This window comes from Electrona antarctica (assembly GCF_951216825.1).
Source record: "Electrona antarctica genome assembly, chromosome: 8".
NCBI classification, from domain to species: Eukaryota; Metazoa; Chordata; class Actinopteri; order Myctophiformes; family Myctophidae; genus Electrona; species Electrona antarctica.
Window position 1 is genome coordinate 36,369,788 of NC_136789.1, and position 5,731 is coordinate 36,375,518.

The window sequence follows — 5,731 nt, forward strand, 5'->3', positions numbered from 1 at the left end:
ATGGTCTCGGAGCACATGCTACAGGGTGGCATTTTTCACGGTTTCGGAGGATTTGAACAAAAGGTGAAAATCACTGAAAAGCGACAGGCTATAGTCCATGGTCTCGGAGCACATGCTACAGGGTGGCATTTTTCACGGTTTCGGAGGATTTGAAAAAAAGGTGAAAATCACTGAAAAGCGACAGGCTATAGTCCATGGTCTCGGAGCACATGCTACAGGGTGGCATTTTTCACGGTTTCGGAGGATTTTTAAAAAAAAAGGTGAAAATCACTGAAAAGCGACAGGCTATAGTCCATGGTCTCGGAGCACATGCTACAGGGTGGCATTTTTCACAGTTTCGGAGGATTTGAAAAAAAGATGAAAATCACTGAAAAGCGACAGGCTATAGTCCATGGTCTCGGAGCACATGCTATAGGGTGGCATTTTTCACGGTTTCGGAGGATTTGAACAAAAGGTGAAAATCACTGAAAAGCGACAGGCTATAGTCCATGGTCTCGGAGCACATGCTACAGGGTGCCATTTTTCACGGTTTCGGAGGATTTAAAAAAAAAAGGTGAAAATCACTGAAAAGCGACAGGCTATAGTCCATGGTCTCGGAGCACATGCTACAGGGTGGCATTTTTCACGGTTTCGGAGGATTTGAACAAAAGGTGAAAATCACTGAAAAGCGACAGGCTATAGTCCATGGTCTCGGAGCACATGCTACAGGGTGGCATTTTTCACGGTTTCGGAGGATTTTTAAAAAAAAAGGTGAAAATCACTGAAAAGCGACAGGCTATAGTCCATGGTCTCGGAGCACATGCTACAGGGTGGCATTTTTCACAGTTTCGGAGGATTTGAAAAAAAGATGAAAATCACTGAAAAGCGACAGGCTATAGTCCATGGTCTCGGAGCACATGCTACAGGGTGGCATTTTTCACGGTTTCGGAGGATTTGAACAAAAGGTGAAAATCACTGAAAAGCGACAGGCTATAGTCCATGGTCTCGGAGCACATGCTACAGGGTGCCATTTTTCACGGTTTCGGAGGATTTGAAAAAAAGGTGAAAATCACTGAAAAGCGACAGGCTATAGTCCATGGTCTCGGAGCACATGCTACAGGGTGGCATTTTTCACGGTTTCGGAGGATTTTAAAAAAAGGTGAAAATCACTGAAAAGCGACAGGCTATAGTCCATGGTCTCTGAGCACATGCTACAGGGTGCCATTTTTCACGGTTTCGGAGGATTTGAAAAAAAGGTGAAAATCACTGAAAAGCGACAGGCTATAGTCCATGGTCTCGGAGCACATGCTATAGGGTGGCATTTTTCACGGTTTCGGAGGATTTGAACAAAAGGTGAAAATCACTGAAAAGCGACAGGCTATAGTCCATGGTCTCGGAGCACATGCTATAGGGTGGCATTTTTCACGGTTTCGGAGGATTTGAACAAAAGGTGAAAATCACTGAAAAGCGACAGGCTATAGTCCATGGTCTCGGAGCACATGCTACAGGGTGCCATTTTTCACGGTTTCGGAGGATTTTAAAAAAAAAAGGTGAAAATCACTGAAAAGCGACAGGCTATAGTCCATGGTCTCGGAGCACATGCTACAGGGTGGCATTTTTCACAGTTTCGGAGGATTTGAAAAAAAGATGAAAATCACTGAAAAGCGACAGGCTATAGTCCATGGTCTCGGAGCACATGCTACAGGGTGGCATTTTTCACGGTTTCGGAGGATTTGAACAAAAGGTGAAAATCACTGAAAAGCGACAGGCTATAGTCCATGGTCTCGGAGCACATGCTACAGGGTGCCATTTTTCACGGTTTCGGAGGATTTGAAAAAAAGGTGAAAATCACTGAAAAGCGACAGGCTATAGTCCATGGTCTCGGAGCACATGCTACAGGGTGGCATTTTTCACGGTTTCGGAGGATTTTAAAAAAAAAAGGTGAAAATCACTGAAAAGCGACAGGCTATAGTCCATGGTCTCGGAGCACATGCTACAGGGTGGCATTTTTCACAGTTTCGGAGGATTTGAAAAAAAGATGAAAATCACTGAAAAGCGACAGGCTATAGTCCATGGTCTCGGAGCACATGCTATAGGGTGGCATTTTTCACGGTTTCGGAGGATTTGAACAAAAGGTGAAAATCACTGAAAAGCGACAGGCTATAGTCCATGGTCTCGGAGCACATGCTACAGGGTGCCATTTTTCACGGTTTCGGAGGATTTTAAAAAAAAAGGTGAAAATCACTGAAAAGCGACAGGCTATAGTCCATGGTCTCGGAGCACATGCTACAGGGTGGCATTTTTCACGGTTTCGGAGGATTTAAACAAAAGGTGAAAATCACTGAAAAGCGACAGGCTATAGTCCATGGTCTCGGAGCACATGCTATAGGTTGGCATTTTTCACGGTTTCGGAGGATTTTAACAAAAGGTTAAAATCACTGAAAAGCGACAGGCTATAGTCCATGGTCTCGGAGCACATGCTACATGGTGCCATTTTTCACGGTTTCGGAGGATTTGAAAAAAAGGTGAAAATCACTGAAAAGCGACAGGCTATAGTCCATGGTCTCTGAGCACATGCTACAGGGTGCCATTTTTCACGGTTTCGGAGGATTTGAAAAAAAGGTGAAAATCACTGAAAAGCGACAGGCTATAGTCCATGGTCTCGGAGCACATGCTACAGGGTGGCATTTTTCACGGTTTCGGAGGATTTGAACAAAAGGTGAAAATCACTGAAAAGCGACAGGCTATAGTCCATGGTCTCGGATCACATGCTATAGGGTGGCATTTTTCACGGTTTCGGAGGATTTAAAAAAAAGGTGAAAATCACTGAAAAGCGACAGGCTATAGTCCATGGTCTCGGAGCACATGCTATAGGGTGGCATTTTTCACAGTTTCGGAGTATTTGAAAAAAAGGTGAAAATCACTGAAAAGCGACAGGCTATAGTCCATGGTCTCGGAGCACATGCTACAGGGTGGCATTTTTCACGGTTTCGGAGGATTTGAAAAAAAGGTGAAAATCACTGAAAAGCGACAGGCTATAGTCCATGGTCTCGGAGCACATGCTACAGGGTGGCATTTTTCACGGTTTCGAAGGATTTGAAAAAAAGGTGAAAATCACTGAAAAGCGACAGGCTATAGTCCATGGTCTCGGAGCACATGCTATAGGGTGGCATTTTTCACAGTTTCGGAGGATTTGAAAAAAAGGTGAAAATCACTGAAAAGCGACAGGCTATAGTCCATGGTCTCGGAGCACATGCTACAGGGTGGCATTTTTCACGGTTTCGAAGGATTTGAAAAAAAGGTGAAAATCACTGAAAAGCGACAGGCTATAGTCCATGGTCTCGGAGCACATTCTATAGGGTGGCATTTTTCACGGTTTCGGAGGATTTGAAAAAAAGGTGAAAATCACTGAAAAGCGACAGGCTATAGTCCATGGTCTCGGAGCACATGCTATAGGGTGGCATTTTTCACGGTTTCGGAGGATTTGAAAAAAAGGTGAAAATCACTGAAAAGCGACAGGCTATAGTCCATGGTCTCGGAGCACATGCTACATGGTGCCATTTTTCACGGTTTCGGAGGATTTGAAAAAAAGGTGAAAATCACTGAAAAGCGACAGGCTATAGTCCATGGTCTCGGAGCACATGCTACAGGGTGGCATTTTTCACGGTTTCGGAGGATTTGAAAAAAAGGTGAAAATCACTGAAAAGCGACAGGCTATAGTCCATGGTTTTAGGGCACATGGTACAGGGTGGCATTTTTCACGGTTTCGGAGGATTTAAAAAAAAAAGGTGAAAATCACTGAAAAGCGACAGGCTATAATCCATGGTCTCGGAGCACATGCTACAGGGTGGCATTTTTCACGGTTTCGGAGGATTTGAACAAAAGGTGAAAATCACTGAAAAGCGACAGGCTATAGTCCATGGTCTCGGAGCACATGCTACAGGGTGGCATTTTTCACGGTTTCGGAGGATTTTTAAAAAAAAAGGTGAAAATCACTGAAAAGCGACAGGCTATAGTCCATGGTCTCGGAGCACATGCTACAGGGTGGCATTTTTCACGGTTTCGGAGGATTTTTAAAAAAAAAGGTGAAAATCACTGAAAAGCGACAGGCTATAGTCCATGGTCTCGGAGCACATGCTACAGGGTGGCATTTTTCACAGTTTCGGAGGATTTGAAAAAAAGATGAAAATCACTGAAAAGCGACAGGCTATAGTCCATGGTCTCGGAGCACATGCTACAGGGTGGCATTTTTCACGGTTTCGGAGGATTTGAACAAAAGGTGAAAATCACTGAAAAGCGACAGGCTATAGTCCATGGTCTCGGAGCACATGCTACAGGGTGCCATTTTTCACGGTTTCGGAGGATTTGAAAAAAAGGTGAAAATCACTGAAAAGCGACAGGCTATAGTCCATGGTCTCGGAGCACATGCTACAGGGTGGCATTTTTCACGGTTTCGGAGGATTTTAAAAAAAGGTGAAAATCACTGAAAAGCGACAGGCTATAGTCCATGGTCTCTGAGCACATGCTACAGGGTGCCATTTTTCACGGTTTCGGAGGATTTGAAAAAAAGGTGAAAATCACTGAAAAGCGACAGGCTATAGTCCATGGTCTCGGAGCACATGCTACAGGGTGGCATTTTTCACGGTTTCGGAGGATTTAAAAAAAAAAAGGTGAAAATCACTGAAAAGCGACAGGCTATAGTCCATGGTCTCGGAGCACATGCTACAGGGTGGCATTTTTCACAGTTTCGGAGGATTTGAAAAAAAGATGAAAATCACTGAAAAGCGACAGGCTATAGTCCATGGTCTCGGAGCACATGCTATAGGGTGGCATTTTTCACGGTTTCGGAGGATTTGAACAAAAGGTGAAAATCACTGAAAAGCGACAGGCTATAGTCCATGGTCTCGGAGCACATGCTACAGGGTGCCATTTTTCACGGTTTCGGAGGATTTTAAAAAAAAAGGTGAAAATCACTGAAAAGCGACAGGCTATAGTCCATGGTCTCGGAGCACATTCTATAGGGTGGCATTTTTCACGGTTTCGGAGGATTTGAAAAAAAGGTGAAAATCACTGAAAAGCGACAGGCTATAGTCCATGGTCTCGGAGCACATGCTATAGGGTGGCATTTTTCACGGTTTCGGAGGATTTGAAAAAAAGGTGAAAATCACTGAAAAGCGACAGGCTATAGTCCATGGTCTCGGAGCACATGCTACATGGTGCCATTTTTCACGGTTTCGGAGGATTTGAAAAAAAGGTGAAAATCACTGAAAAGCGACAGGCTATAGTCCATGGTCTCGGAGCACATGCTACAGGGTGGCATTTTTCACGGTTTCGGAGGATTTGAAAAAAAGGTGAAAATCACTGAAAAGCGACAGGCTATAGTCCATGGTTTTAGGGCACATGGTACAGGGTGGCATTTTTCACGGTTTCGGAGGATTTAAAAAAAAAAGGTGAAAATCACTGAAAAGCGACAGGCTATAGTCCATGGTCTCGGAGCACATGCTACAGGGTGGCATTTTTCACGGTTTCGGAGGATTTGAACAAAAGGTGAAAATCACTGAAAAGCGACAGGCTATAGTCCATGGTCTCGGAGCACATGCTACAGGGTGGCATTTTTCACGGTTTCGGAGGATTTTTTAAAAAAAAGGTGAAAATCACTGAAAAGCGACAGGCTATAGTCCATGGTCTCGGAGCACATGCTACAGGGTGGCATTTTTCACGGTTTCGGAGGATTTTTAAAAAAAAAGGTGAA